The sequence below is a fragment of the Rhagoletis pomonella genome, unplaced genomic scaffold (genome assembly GCF_013731165.1).
Source record: "Rhagoletis pomonella isolate Grant_MI unplaced genomic scaffold, Rhpom_1.0 Rhpom_scaffold_00003, whole genome shotgun sequence".
Lineage (NCBI taxonomy): Eukaryota > Metazoa > Arthropoda > Insecta > Diptera > Tephritidae > Rhagoletis > Rhagoletis pomonella.
The window spans coordinates 84,921,364-84,938,652 of record NW_023458557.1 but is presented as its reverse complement, the minus strand read 5'-3'; positions in this window follow the sequence as shown (position 1 = coordinate 84,938,652).

Below are 17,289 nucleotides of genomic sequence, written 5' to 3'. Positions count from 1 at the left end.
TACATACATACATACATACATACATACATACATACATACATACATACCTGTATATGCATGTGTGTATTGGTTTAACACTTAGCTTAGAAATAGGGAACTTGGTGTCGGGGAGATTTCTTAGATTTCAATGAAAAATGCACTCGGCATGGCCAGTTATTTTTTACACCGAGTATACTTGATGATATTTTTCCAATAACTTTTTCGCTTCCGTAGTCGAGTTGCTAGAGATGCGTACTACCCTACCACGTGCATACATACATACATAACGAGTGAGAAATGTGCCTCGTCGCAAAATCCACTAAAATCGCCGGCAAACCGACCGTTATGAAAACTTGTTGTTTGAGCTGGATTTTAAATGGATGAAAGTTCATGATCCAATAAAAACAACCATGGAATGGAATTGTGGGTGGCCTCAAAACTCAAGAAAAATAAATTTTCCAAGCGCTCAGGCAGTATTACCTATTTTTTCTTAAGGCGCTTAGAGACAGGATTTAGGGGTGATGAATGTAACTCGTTCATACTCAAAATATCCGCCCCCCCCAAAAATCTAAGCCTGGTGAAGGCCGGACAGCGCAAGGAGAAAATGCTTTGTACTATCCTCATAAGTGGATCGTCGATGATGCCTATGGTGACCATATGTCGTTCCCATGGATTGTGCCCTAATCAGTTCTATCAGGGCTCGTTGATCACTTCTTCTTTTTCTGAGAAGGAATTTTGCCAGGCCTTAACTTATATTCGTGTACTATTTTTGACGAGCTGCGAGCGGTTTACGAGAGCAGCTTGGCTATCACTGCCGATCCCGATTTTATCTAGTCTGCCAGTTTCAGTATTGCAACGATTTCCATTTGAAATACCGTTGCCATTGCCTCCAAGTAAGCATTTGAAGTTACTGTCCAGATGTCATCCAGGCGTTGTTGGCCCAGTCGGTAAAGAAAGTTTTTACTAGCTTCCCAAGAGAGTGTGTGGATCTCTCCATTGTTCCCTTAAAGGAAATCTAACGACGGTTCTTCTTCCAAAGCAGACTCCATGTATCAGGTCATTGGGTGCCAAAAGCAAACAATATTGCTGTGACCACCTTCTAAACAACCCAGAACTCCGATCGTCGTGCCACAATGCAAAAAAGTTCAGTCGACACATCGATTTCATTGCGTCCTCTTTGATCGCTTGTTGTGGAGTTATGCTCTAAAAGTTGAACCTGACGTTGTACTCATGCGTCCATAATGCCCATATACACGCTTTTTTGTAGCCTGTTTAACCGCAGAAACCGTGGTTTTGACCATGGTTCTACACCTCAAGACTACAGCAGAGAACGTGTGGATTGGTCTGAATACACCATAGCAGGTCTCAGGCCCCATGGCGTATTAAAGGCTCTCAGACACTGTCCTAAAACTTCTATCGCTAGATTTATCTTCAGATCGACGAGAATTTTCCATGTCAGCTTCGTATCTACGGTTACCCCTAGATAGAAAACTTCTTATTGATTGGCGCTGTTGCCTCCTAAGTGTAGAACCCGATTATTTTGTATTGAATTTCTCACTGACACAAACACAAATCTCCCAAGCAAAATATGTTTCTCACCATGGCAAATCTCTCGGTGCAATCTTTTTGTGTTTTATGCTGTGGGTTATTTATCAACCGCTTAAATTTCCCTTAGGCAAAGACACTTTGGCAGGGCCTTTTATTTTTAAGTGTCTTCATTTGTGGGTTATTGAAAGACAGAAAAATATAAGCGGACGTGCATAAGTGTAAGAAAATCGTTAGGAAAAGAAGAAAGGGTGCACATTCATAATATGATACACTGAAAATAAGCTTTTTTATTATATTGTATTTTATTATATTAAGCATTTTTTCGTACATATATGCCAGTATAAATAGAATTAAATATTGGTACAGGTGCTATTATATTTTAGTACATTTTGAGTTAGTTTAAACCAAAAAATTTATCTAACACTTATTTTTCTCTCCCAGCGATAAGTGTCCGAGAACAACAACAACGCAAATTATATGCAAATAACCATTTCCCACTGAGCGAGAGCACACATCTACAAAAAATAAATCGCCTGTCTTCTTTTGTGGGTTATTTTTTTCTTCTCTTAAATAGTAAGAGTTATTTTGGGACGTTTTCAAAGTGGAGCGGATTATTTTCGATCTCTGGAGAATTGTATTGCAGTCCATTGCAAATGAGGAACATGCCGGAAATGGGGGCATGCAGGAAATATTCTACTTTCCCATCATTGACAATAGCTTCAAACGAATACCTAGAATGAATCGGAGCTTATTGTTCAATTATGCTTAGGTACTGAATTTTCCATGTCTTTCGTATAAAAGTTGGCTTAAAATTATTTGTGCGGGTCGGGTATGTTCCGTGCTCAAAGAGTCCAGAACAAACAAAAAAAAAAATGCTACATACAAGCTCATCTTATTACGTGCTGTGCTATTATAATTTTCGCATGCTTCTTGCACTTCTATTGGCTAGCACAATACCTATCAAATAACTTATTATCACTCATGAACCATCAACTAGTTGAAAATTAAGAAATGATCCCCATGGAATAGTATGCGCTGTTAGACTAAATCAACTCTTTGTTTGTGCTTACTAGTCAATACATTGTGAAATGGAATACCAAAAGATGTTCGTGCTGCGGAAAAGAAGTTAAGCCACAAAAATGCTATGCTTCTCCTGCATCGATACACCTATCGGCAACTGCGAATACTAAGTGAGTTTTTGGCTTAAATATACTAAGTATGTAAGTATGTAAGTATGTAGGCATGTGTGTACGTATGTACGTGTGCGCCCACCCACTCACTCATGCCGTCATCGAAAGGTCGCCAGCAGCCACCTCAATTTGTTTTGATTCTCTACATTTACGATCCGATCAAAAGTTATGTGCTCATCTTAGATTGGACATTAAATGGACACTAAAATATTTGCCATCTACACGCAACGTAGTAGTAGAGAGTCACATAATCAAAACGTAATACGCAACATGTCCTGTAAACGAGCTGCGGCCAAAGAAGGCCCAAAAGGACTTGAGTGTGTGTATGTGTTATTAAGAAAGCACACATGCAAGTAGGCAAGAGCGAGTAAATCCGGCGCGCAAAGTACTGAGGCGATGGCGGTCAAAAAAGAAAAACTAATAAAAAAAAAAAACAAAACGAAATGTCATGAAGCAACTCATTGACAGGCACATAAGCACACTGGTTTTATGACCACAAGATATGACCAAAATATATGATTACCATGCGCCCGTGGTCCACCGAGTGGGCGGTATGTATATATGTAAATATTTACTTAAGTAGTATGTGTATGTTGTTGCTCATTCAGGCGCACAAGGTGTGTGAGTGGGTACTACATACATACCTACGTATAAGTGTGGTGGCTGGGCGTATGTTACGAGCATTGGTCATGCTCGTAAATAGGCATTTTTGGTGCTCATTTATCTATGTATGTATGTCCATGCATGCGAATTTCATGATCCAGGTGGAAAAGAACTGAAGATATAGTTGAATTTCATCAGCCCTCGCACAGATGTGCCAACCACTCGCTAAGATGTTAAAGGATAGCCGATAGTAAAAATCAAAATAAAACGCAAGTTATGCTCATTGACCGTCCTTTGGTCGGGTATCAATTTTTTATGTTATTCTTTTGCAGGACTTTATTTCCTCATACATATAAGTGCATAAATATTGCATACCCGATTCTGTGTAATTATGTATTTGTGTGTATTTGGATTTATGAACATTGAGTTGCACTTTTGTGTAAACTAAGCCGTGTTGGTTTGCAAGGAATTGGTTTGGAGCTGACCGAAGGATTATCGGGATCTATGACACCAGACCTTTTGCAAGTAATAAGAATCTAATTCGATAACAGTTATTGAAGGACATTTAACGGTATTTCTTGGCAGTATATTATTATGCCTTATTCTGAGTTTCGCCCAAAAAAAAAATTCACCCGAAAATTTGTCATCCGCCCATAGTAAACCCATGGAAGCCAAAAGTGAACCGTTTCGGGGAAAATTAAACTCATGATAAGGCTGATTATTATTTTTTTTTCGAGAGGAAGCTTCGAAAGCCTTACCACAGTGCGGTCAGTTTGTTTGGACGTATGTAGATTAGTGGCGTCGCACAGTGGGCAAAACTCAAAAAATTCGTTGTCTTAAGTGTGAACCTGTTTGGTATATTTGTAAAGGTAATTTATTCACTAAAAGGATTTAAACAGAAATTTCCCAAAAAAAAATAAATTATATGCCGCCAGGAAGCCACTAAAGTCGACAAATTTTATACTAAGAATTTTAATAAGAGCACAGCCATGCGTAAGCTCTTCACGGAAACAAATGTCAAAAATACATTCTTTGATATAAATTGTTGGTTTGACGTTTTTTATTGTCATATAGATAGTATAGGGGGGGTGTCCTGCGGCATTCCAAAAAAACAATTTTTTTAATGAAAATTTAAAAAATGGTAAATTTTAATGGAATGAATAAAAAATATACATATGTAAAATTATGTTATTTTTTATTATTTTGTTAAATAGTACTTGTTTTAGCTTTCGAAAGAAGAAATAAAAACCTGCTCATTTTTTGCACTTTTTGAAGTAATACGTTTTTTGCTAATGCATAAAATTATTTTTAAATTTTTTGTCAATGCCATCAAATCTGCACGATTCGTTGTATTTTCAGTTCATTAAGTGTCAGATTAAAAAGCTTGACCTGTAGACAATAGAGGTTTATTGTTTTTAAAGATTTGCCACCTGTTAAAAAATTAAATTAAAATTTTTTATTAAGTTAAATGAAGTATTAAGAGATGGATATCAATAGAAATGTGTATGAAAAGGGTTTATTTCTCAACTATAAGTAGAGGGTTGCCACCTGTTTAAAAAATTAGATTCCATTGGAATTAAAGGAATAAGGTAATTGAAATAGATAGGTATCACCATATGAGAGTCAGACGAAAGAGGTTTAAGAAGGTTTTAGCTTTCAAATATTACGAAGAGCGTTGCCACCTGTTTGTAAAGTCAAATTTAGTTAAACTAAAGTAATGACTGCGTTTACGACATCTTATTTATTATTTTATTACAAATACGTACATCGTCAATCAGTGATTTGTTCTCATTACATTCCCTTTAAATTACTGGACTCTGAAATTAAGTCAGGAATGATTTTACTCTTCAGTTATTTCTTGCTAAATATGCCCAATTGTTTCTTTTGTCTGAACCCATATTGATATACATATTTCAGTTACCTTATTCCCTTAATTAAAGTGAATTTAATTTTTTGTACATGTGGCAACCCTTCTACGTGTCGTTTAGAGGTAAAGCATTTTCAAAACCATTTCAGTTGATAGCCATATTGTAATATCTAATCCATTTAACTTATTTAATAATTTTAATAAAATTTGTAACAGGTGGCAACTCGTTTCAAAAAAATTAAACCTTAATTGCTCATATACAAGCCAAGCCCTGTCATTTGACATCTCACTTTTGAAAACAGAAGGAACTATATTACATTTTTGAATTTAGCGTCCTCAATTTTACTAAGAAGCGAATTTTAATTTAAATCCATCTTGAACTCTATTTTTGCCCACATTTTATATGGAAGGAAAGCACTGTGCGTCGTTTCCCGCGCTGTCCATCTGTCCTCAGTTGCATCAGAATCGGCGTCACTGCATTATTTACGGTTTTCCATCTTTCAGCGGCTTCAATCCCGTGCTCTGCATTGTTCCCTGGTGTAGAATTTTTCGCCAGCACTGAAGTGGGAAGTGTTGTGGTATTAATTTTGCGACGCTTATTGTTATTAGGTTATCCTCTTTTCAAATTACTTCTGTTAAATCTGATTTTGACTTAGAAGGTTCTCCTGGTTCCCAATGGCAGAAGTCAACTTAATTATTAAATTTTTTGTAACTTAATACCCAATGGCAATACGGTAACTAGAGCGTATTCTCTAATAATAGAAAAAGCTCGGAAAGAGCTCCGATGGTTTCAATATAATATATATATATAAGAAGAACTTAGAAAATTTTCGACCTTCCTACCCGCGTGGTTCATTTAATTTTCATTTTGACTTGGTTCTCAATAAAGAATCTCATCCAGTCCTCTAGCTCATCGGGCACAGTAAAAATTTCGACAAGGTCTGTGATCATCCAACCCATTTGATCCATTTAATTTTTATCTAAAATTGGCTTCTATGAAAGAATCCACCTCAGTGGGTATACAATTCTTCTAACTCATTAGCTACAGAAGAACTTCGAAAAGTTTTCGACCATCCAACCCATTTGATCCATGAAAGAATCTACTTCAGTAGACATAAAAGTCTTCCAACTCGTCGGCTACCGAAGAACTTAGAAAGGTTATCAACCATAAATCTCAGGGGTAAACAAAGTGCTTCATATTATGGATGACCTCCGCACTTACCCAGTCTTACGCTGTTATAGCGGATCAATGTCCGGGCAAACGCTGCTCTTTCACCACTACTATTTAATATGGGAAGTCCGAATGCAAATTCTTCTCACAAAAGTTAAACGAACTGAGAGGTATGGAGCTTAAATACCCAACGCTTTGAGCAGTAGACATAGGCTGTTGAGATTGCTGACAAATGGACGAAGGCTCTGAGTTGTGGTCAAGGGATTCAGCAGAGCATATATGTGTGTCCAAAAGGCACCCATCAACGCCTACAAACCAGTCGTCGTCTGGTTACCACATCGATCAAGGATAGTTAGGAGGACCTCGTGAATGTGCAAGTGGATATTCTTTGGAATTTCGACATCAAATAGTATGGATAAGTGCAGGTCGCTAAATGCCAACAAACGGGGGACAAAGCTCCAATAATGGCACCGAAAGGGCCTACAACACGAGAAGGTCGGAGTTTTTGCAAGCAACGAAAAAGTCAAATCCTCAGGCATTCGGTCCAATTTTCACAGGAAAACTGATATCAGATTTACTATCAAGACAACGAAAATCCGCCCTCCTCGCGCTGGTTGGTTGCTGAGGTACTTAAGTCACCTGTGAGGATATAAGTCCCACGGAGTTTTGTACATGACTGAGAGGATAAAAGGAAAATTGGTAAAGCCTGAGGTATATCAGGGAGAGAGCGCGGGCTCTGGTAACACCATCAAACATCTCCGAATTTGATTCAGAAGTTTCACTTCAAAAACTATGCGTCCGAACACTTTCAACAGCAACTGATTTGATTTGCTTTGCCGAAGTACGAGCGAAGCAGCAGTCAATCGTCAATTATCGTAAGACGCACGAAGATGATGATAGTATACATGTGTCGACGTCGCAGCAAGCAGCATTTTGAATCCCAATTACATATATGTGTTTGCGAAATTAAAAAATTACCATCTCTGGTTTAAATGTATGATGTGAAAAAGAATTGTTGAAGTTAATCAATAATCTCTATTTAAATACGTCATCTAAAATTGAGCCTAAAATACTTCCAAATGCCAACGTTAGACGGGGAAAATGTTCTTCGTGCCAAAATGAATTAATCTAGAGTAATGAAACTAGTGTGCCATGACGATGATAAATATGCGAAACAAAAATTCCAATTTAACAATTTTTATTGGCACTCTCGAAATTCATTGTGAAATTGTGTGAAGATTACTGTAGAAAAATATTCCACCCCAATATATAATCACTTTCAAATAGTATGACTTTAGTTAAGACATACGAGTAAGCGTGTTAGCTTACTGATTGTGGTGCTATGGGGCGTATACGTTACATACACAACTACGTGGAGCTGCGCACGAGTTGTTATTTTAACTTTTTTAGTATTTCTTTTTTAAGTTTTCATTTAAATACAATTTCGCTACTGAATCTTGTTATTTATGCAAAATCGAAGATAATGCATTGTCTAAGATAAGTGTGCCACCATTTTTGACCAAAAACCCGTATTTGTCGAAAATTGTAACAACTAGTGAGATTTGCTCATATACGTATGTAAGTAATGAATTTCATTAACAATGTTACATAAACAAATATTTATAAATTAAACTGTCCAAATGAACTTTAATTGATACCCAAGCCTTGAAAACTTAAAAAATTATATGCACTCCGAGCAAAGGTCATTCAATCTGGCATTTCTATATATACATACATATATACATTTATTAGTTCAAAAAGAACTAACGTACTTACATAAGTGAAGAAATTCATCTATACTTACACATCCATACATTCCTCGCATTTGAAGGTGACACTTGCGGATAATAAAATTAATACATTCATGATGACTCATCAACATTTTCGGACCGTCTTTTAGCATTTGACAATGACCCAAACTGCACGTACACATACACATTCACTCTTCTTTCATTTCACTGAATAAACAAATAAACTGCTAAACAGATATGGACGAGCTATCAAAAATCGAACCACGCAATCATTTAGCATGCATTGACTTTTTATTGCAACTAGATGTCAAATATGTACTTTCATTGCTTTTGTGATAATAAGTGAGCGTAAAAGCAATACGCGTACAGAATGCCATCAAAGAAATGCAAAATCATGCCCTTTTAGCGATGACCAAAGCGAAGTAATGCAAAAAGAAGCGATTTGATGGAGTCGGTCGTAAAAACTCAAGCCACCATATAATAGGTGCGTTCGTTTAAAATCTCCAACAGAAACCAACCAACTGCCAAATTCCGGCGAAATGTCATCTGTTCGCTCACAAGAGAGAAATATCCAAAATAGTACGCGAACAGAAAATTTGCAGAAACTTGCAAGTTAGACGAACAGCTGATATAATTTTTGTTTACATACAAAAGTGTAAAATTTAAAACGTACGAAAAGTCATCGCAAAGTGTTATACTGACACAGTTTATTGATTAAACAAATAACTACTTATTTCTTACAAGTTTAATTTGTCGCATTTTGTAATTATTATCTTCCAAACCATCAAATTAAATTTTGTGATTTGCGTAAATGCCAACCAGCTGTTTTTGATCAGCTGTTTCCCTGTTGGCAAATTGCTGTTGGCAAAAATTTTTCCAACAGAAACTAACAGCTTCCTCTCAAAATGAAATGTCACTTTGCTCTCTCAATTTCCCCTACTTTGCAAGTTTTTTGCGTACGCGAACGCAAAAACCTGTAAGTTTTGGTTAAACATGAACAATTAACAGCTACGCGAACGAACCTAATAAATAAACGTTATGGACAAAACCAAACAACGCATCAATAGTAAATGCTTCTAATTCAAATGTGACGCCATTAGCTCGGTCTCGGTTGGCGCACTTACTTAGCGGTGGGTCAAGCTGATGAATGATCCACCGCAAGAAGGCATGTGCAAACCAAAGAAAATCCGCTCACGTATCTAATTTGCACGCAGAAAATGAAGAGTGAAATCATGAGTGGCCAGCTAAATACTTATCATTGAGTGTGAAAACCTACAAAGTTTTAAAGTAGTACATGGGATCAAGCAGCTGATCGGATATCTGATAAAAATCCTCGTGAATTTAGAGAGTGAAGCTGGTTGGGATAGAAAAGAAGGAGCCATATTTTAGCTCAGTGGTTGTTACTACAAAATTATAAAGCAGGTCGTCAAAAGATCTACACTGAACTACGCGCAGCGGCATTTGGGAAAGGAAAGTTCATCATTTAAAAACATGGAGTAGCTAAGGTCTGCCCTCCAGTTAGCACTATTTTCTAGAGATTATACAGGCAGAACCATAATCTTTGAAAAGTGATTTAAAATAGAGTTATGCAACGAAGCTCTGATACACAGACGGCCCGAAAACTCCAAAAGGAATATGGGAAGGAATCCTCTAACCAAGGCCGTATTTAGGGCGGTTGTTGATGTTCTGATCAGATAATAAAGAGAAATATACAATTTGGATGTTACTTGGTGTTGTAGAGTTTTTTTTTTCATTTATGGCTTACTATTATAAAATCACATAACGCTGTTTGCAAGTGCAATATTAAAAAAAAGATCAACAAACTTTGTGCACATCACCGGTTTAATGTGGCAGCGGCCTCTCTCGCAATAGAGGCGGCAGCTATCACTCCAATTGACTCCGAGTTTTTCCTGGGAGTTAAAAAAAAGTAGGAGCTCAGGAGGTCGACCAAAGCACTGAGGGATATAAATTGACAAAGCCCGATAGGACTATGCCGGAGAAAAAATTTACTGGGTGGGTCAACAAAAAAAAAAAAAAATCCATAATGTGGCTAGGTTCCCAAAGGACGACCTTTAAATACTAACATATATCCAGTGGACTAAGAGGGCATCTATATAAGATGACCAGTGATAATGCACTAAATACATATTCTCAGGGAGTGTGATGCCATCTGAGAGAAGTGAAGGCTCAATGTGGCCACATCTGGAACACATTCACTCCCTAGTCTCGAAAACGATGCTGAACTTTCTATGTGATGAGTGTTATGAAGGGTAGGGGACACAAATCCTTTCCTATATTTTTGGACAAATAACTGAAATATTTTACGGCTGAAAATGTCTGTTAACCCTACATGGCAGTTATTTGTTTTTCAAACGAGGAGGGAGGTAAGACTTCGAACAACAAAGACATTTTTGAACCGGTGAAGAAAGTACAAAGCAAATATTGCTTTTTGTGCCGAATGTTCATAGTATGGTGTTTTTGCCTGTTGGGAGCCTCCAGAGAAGAGGGCTGCCCCCATTGGGATAAGCGGGGTACTACAGGCTCAACACTCACTCCGTTTCTTAATGCTATGTGTAACGTATTACCTGTACACAGTGCTGGCAAAGTTACCACTGTCCTGTTGTGGGGTTCGGTTAAAGGGCGCGGATTACAAAATTTATTCAAACTGACGACACTTCGATATTCTTTGAAACTTTGAGTTCATTTTTAACAAGAATGACTAGGGCACGTTTTCACTGGGTCTTAGTAGATCCTTTGCCAAACATATCTCCACAAGGAATGGGTCGTATGTATTGTGGGAAATTAGGCCACGGGTAATCTTTTTGCTGATGGCTAAAAGTTGGATGACAAGGTTAAATAGTGGAGACATGTAAAGCGATAATCCCTTTACAAAAGAAAATTTAGGCTTCCGAATGCTACTCACGCTAATGAAGTAAATGAGCACTAGAGGCTGCCGCGCATGACCTAATTTGTTCGGACGTTATTGGGACGCCTTTAGACCTGAAAATACTACAGGCATGCGGGAGAGGTATTTACTAACACGGTTGACTGGCTTCTCTTAACTGAAAAATCTAATATTTATTGTTACATAAATATATGAGAAAGTAGTAGCAGGACATCGAATTTTGTTAACTTAAAAAATAAACATATAATTTTAAATAAATTTTTGGTCCTTTGGAAAGTGGCATAAAATTTTTGTCAACGAAAAATTGGGCATAATTATTTGCTATGGAAACGAGGCCGTAATTTTTGGTCGTTTGAAAAATAGACACAAAATTTGCACTGTACAAAATTGTACATGCGAATTCATTAGTCTTTCTACCCTCAAAAATTTTTATTCGTCTTTTGTTGGCGAAATATTAGGATCACTTATGACGATCAATTTTGTATGTTTCATTTTTAAAAATTTTAATTCTTTGTCCAGTTTATAAATGACCAATATTTATGTCCAGTTTTTAAATTGCTGGATTTATTTCCAGTTTTAAAATAGCCGAAACATTATATTCAATCTTAAAATTAGCAAAAATTATATACCAGATATTTATGTTCAGCTTTAAATCCAATTTACGTGCAGTTTTCAATTTACACAAAGGCATGTTAAATACTTAAATTGCCAGATTTGTATGTTCAATTTTAAAATTATAAAATATCTATGGTAAATTTTTAATCTACCACCAATTTATGATCAGTTTTAAATTACCAGAAATTTATGACCAATTTTTAAATTACATAAAATGTATGTCCAATTTTGAAATTATCAAAAATTCATGTTCAGTTACAAAATTAATAAAAATGTATGTATGGAATTTAAATGACCAACAAATTGCCCTATTTCCAAATTAATAAAAAATTTATTTCCAGTTTTAAAATCTTCAATTACCTTGAATCAATTATCTTCAAATCAATTCAATTACCTTCGATTATCTCAAATTACCAAAAATGTATGAACGATTTTTTAAAAGACCTAAAATTGATGTCAAGTTTTTGAAATACATGCATAAAAAATTATGTCCGATCTTTAGATTATAAAAAAATATGCCAAAAATGTATGTTCAACTATTAAATTACCAAAAAATTATGAGCAATTTTTTAATGACCATAATTTTATGTCCAATTTTCAAATTACCAAAAATTTATTTCCAGTTTTAAAATGACTAAAAATATGTGTTCTGTTTTAACTTCCATATTACCCAAATGTATGTCAAATTTTTGAAAAACCCAAAATGTACGTCCAGTTTTTGAACTATATACATAGATTCATAAAATATAATGTCCAGTTTACAAATTTTAAAATGTGTACCTAAAATTTATGTCCAACTTTTAACTTATCAAAAAAATATGTCCAGTTTTTATCTCTTCAAAAATTGATGCTTAGTTTTGAAATTGCCTAAAATTTGTGTCCGCTTTGGTAATTACAAAAAATTATGTCGGTTTTTGAATTTCCTTTTCTAATTTTAAGTTAATGTAATTTCCTTATCTCGCCAGAAAAAAAAAAACGCTAAAGCATTGTTCTTGCATATATATATATTCAATCAATGGAGTTCCAGAAATAAGTAAAATAAAATATAAATCAAGTATTTGAACAATTTTAGCATTAAACCATTTTTTTTGCGCCTAAAAGCACCGAAGTCACTATTTTGTGTTTTTTTTTAATACGTTGGGGAAATTTTCAAATAGAATGTTCGTATTAGAGGCAACGGACGTTGGCAGCAAATACAACATATCTGTGAAGTTTCAAGAGTTTCAACACGAATTAAAAAAAAAATAAATAAATATCTGTAGCAGCTATTTTGAAATTTTTAAAATTTACATTTTTTTTTAATTTTAAAAATTTAAAAGTTAATTCAAAATGTTAATATTAAACGGTGAAAATGCTCTTCTCGCCAAAACAAATGAATTTAGTGTAATAAAATTAGTGTGTCACCAAACGAAAAAAATAATATTGAATAAAATATGACTATAATTTGAGAAACTAAAATTAAATTTTTACAATTTTTATTGGCACACTCGAATTTCATTCTAAAATTGTTATATACATAAAGAAAGTAGCATATATGTGCATAAGGAATATTGTGTAGAAATCTTCCACGCCAATATTTACTTACTTTTAAATAACATGACTTACATACTTACTTACTTTTTTGAGTATATCTTTTTTAAGTTTTCATTTAAATACAATTTTGCGGTAAAATCTCATTCTTAATGCAAAACTGAAGATAATGCATTGTCTAAGATAAGTGTGCCACCATTTTCGAACAAAAACACGTTTTTGTCGAAAAGTTTAACAACTCCAGAGATAAAGTATGTATGCAATTATTTTTCAGTACATACTGTACGACAAATAACTATAACCCCATCAAAAGAAAATAGCAAACAATAAAATTTTGCTTGCACTTTAATTTCAATTGGTCGCATAAAATACACCATCTTCTCTGCGCTGGATAAGTACGACAAACAGCGATTTTCATTTTAATTAGAAAATTAGTTGAAATTATGCGCAACACGTTAAACGCATGCGAAATTACAAAATCCAAGAATTGCAAATTTTTAAACAGCAACAACAAACAAGAAGAACAATTACATGCATTCCTGCAAAAGTAAAACACTTGCATACATACATACAAACGAGCGTATATGTATGTGTGTACATGAATATTAGTCGGTACGAGTATAGGTATGAATGTCCTAATTGAGCGAGTGGAGCGAATTAAAATAAACGGGTGTCGAATAAATTTGTCTATACATATATCTGCTATCATGTATGTAAATGTCTACGCATCCGTTATAGTTGCAACTAAAAGCACTCCTATGCTATCGCAAGTAGCATCAGGCTAAATATTTAGGATTATGCGAATGTGAATGGGAATGGTATGGAATGTATGTATGTGTGTACGAAAGTGTGTTTGAATGAGTGCAAGTATGTATGTATGTATGTACATATTGCCATGTAATTCGAGTGGAAGTCGCTTTCATACTAACATTAAAACCATTTACGCTGGCGCTGCTAATTTCTGCCAAAAATGGCGGCCCCAGAATACTACTATTTAGCAGGCTTTTGAAAATATGTATATCTGAATCCTGTATGTGTGTGTGTGTGTGTGTGTGTATGCATACAAATATCTGCGCGGGTGGATTTAGTTGGCTGTTTGGAGGACGTGATGTGCGCCAAATGCTATTATAGTTATTTATTTCGTAAGCACATTTTATGGATGGCAACTTTAAAATGCAATTAGCTGCGATTTGCATTTTTTCTTTTATTATTTCATACAATTCTTGGGTTATGTAGCTGCACGCGAGCGCGCGTGTGTGTGTGTGTGTGTGTGAGTATTGGGTACTATTGGCTGCACTTCTGCACTAATTTAGACCTGGGGGACAAAGTCACGTGTATGCGTTGATATCAACCCAGTCATATTGAGGCGCTAATGGAATTAACAATGCCATGAAATGTGTATGAATGCACTATAATTGGTTGCGGGTGACTGTAATGGCAGTGGTATATTTATGTGTATGAAAATATTATGGTAATTCTAGTTTATTTCTGCATATTTTAGTGTACCTCTTTGGAAACTCCATTAGTTCATAAAATGGTTTGGTGAGGCGCGTGATACATACGTTTTGCGATTTATTTGTCTTATGTCACTGAAAGGTTTACGACAAATGTGAAAATGAATAACAAAATTAGAAAAAATTTTGAGCGAAAATTTTTAAGAAAAAAGTATGAATTCATCTATAAATATTTCGATAAAGCTATCGAGTAATATTGATACCTAGAGTAAGATACCGATAACTTTATCGGAAAATATATCCAAAACTTGAGTGAATATGAAAAATTCTGCATAAAATTTTGGTATAGGGGTCTCATTGTCAACCCACAAAAAGCTTATTTTTCTCTGTTCAAAAGAAGTTTGAAACAAGTCTAGTGTACAATTCGTGTTATTAGATTGGGTTCTGGACACAGGATTAATGGGTAGTGACAAGAATACAAACCAGCGCCGACAAAGCTTTTCAATTCGAAATTCGAGGGCGAATATTGTATTGTAGAGCCGCACCAAACCTCAACACAGACCATCAACATATTGTGCCCGAGATAAGCCGAGTGTTCTGTGAAGCAAAAAGAATAATGTGCACAAGGGAGGCTTTACGTACAACAGCCAATTTGTTCGCCGCTCGACTTCCGTACCTGCTCAGCGTGAGCCCTCTTCAACAAACCGATATATGAAGGCAGTGGTACTATATTTCTTGCTCACTTTACATACGGCCGCCGAAAAAGTAATTGGGCTTCAGCGAGCCTGAAAGAACAACTAATTATGGATGCCGCCTACAAACCCACATTGTGATCGGCCGTACAGTGAGCAATGTGAAATCGTTAAAGAGATCGGATAGTGGAAGCGAGACGTACATTCCATCATAAGAAGAGGGATAGGATATACTTGAGTGCTAAGAGCTTGAAATGCTGGACGATAAGAAGAATAGCCAAAAATTTCATCAGCTAGTTAGACGACTTTTGGGAGGGTTCTCTGTGGAACGCCTGGATCATGAGCGAAGTTTTTCTGAGCATAGGTCGGTTCCACCTCTTGTGTGATCGCCTGGCGCGCAGATTCCAGTTTTTTTTTTTTGTACCCGGCTACTCATACCACGTTAATGGTAACTTTCGCATTTAAAGTATTCCCGCATTCGATAGCCACTTTCGATGAAGTGTAGACATCTAATTACTACTTGGCTGTCTGAATAAATGGAAACGAAATGAAGACAAGTTTCGGCACTATTGAGCCATAGTTTATACATAGCTTCTTATTCAACCTGGAAAAATTCTTCCGCGCCCAGGGAGCCCTATGCTGCTATGCTGAGAGGTCTTTAGCATAAATTCAGCAACCAACCTTGCTGTTGATCTTCGGCCTCTTGCTTTTGCCTGAAATTCTAATTGGAACATTTCTATCTATTCCGTTCCCGTAAAGTTGATGGAATTTTTGGAGTGACCGAACCTAATGTCTGTCAATGTGTGAGCTGAATTCATTATTGTTGCGTTGCAGTTACTTTGATATTTACCGTATAGGTCGGTTGGAAGAAGATTTAGTAGAGTTTATAGGGCCTTACTGGGGTAGAGGGTAGGACTTATGTAATTATCATGTAGGTAGGAATTTTTCTCTGGCCGACCACCGGACGGGGTTCTCAAAGAAAGCGAAGAACATCCAGTGCACTATTCTATTTGCGGTTTAGGATCGCTTCTCTACCGCTAAATCATAGGCGTAGAGGACGATTATGGTTTTCATGGATCGCTCCGTAAAGTTCCGAATCAAGTTCAACTTCCTGTCAAAAATTATACTGACGGGTTTACTCTCGTCGGAGGGTGTTAAGCCACACATTATTGAGAGAGATAAGCTGAAAAGACAGTGTCTTACGTTTTCTCGTGAACCGTTGGATCTTGGTGGGATTGACCTTGAGTTCACTCTCGTTCGGACAGCTATTCACGAGACCAATAACGTTTTAAAAAAGTTCACTTAGTTTTTCGAGATGCTTACCCTCTGCTGTGGGTGCAATGTCGTCAGCAAAAGCTACGGCGTGCAGTCTCAGAAGGAATGTATTTACTGTAAGATTCCGGAGTGCAGACGAAATACCATAAGAATAGCATTTGTTCTTATATAAACAGGATAAGTCTGTCTAACAGTGCTGAATATCGGATTTTTCTGAAGGACGAACGTTATTTTTTACAACGCTTTTATCAACTTGCAATGTTGAATGAGAAACTTTCAATGTTGTGGATCCAGAAACTTTCAATGTTGTGTGTCCGACACCAAAGCAAAGCTTTGAAAAGTTCCTATAAAAAAGCATAGTGCATAGGGCGACAGCTGTAGTGAATATGGCGAGGTAGATGACATCTAGATGTCGCCCTATGTACTACGTTTGCTACAGCGGAAATAGACGACACGCCAATTCTTTAAATAAAATTAATTGGTGCTCGTTTGTATGTACATACATATGTAAATGCATGTGTGTGCACCTTTCTATTAATATCGTTGAATTATTTTAATATCTATTGCAAAATTTTATTCAGACAGGACTAAAAAGGAGAAAATAAATAATATAAAAAAAACTTTTTAATATACAACGCTTTTATAAATTCTCAGTCCCATAGAATTTGTTTTGATAACTTTTGATTTTGAAATTTTAGCAAAAGTCATT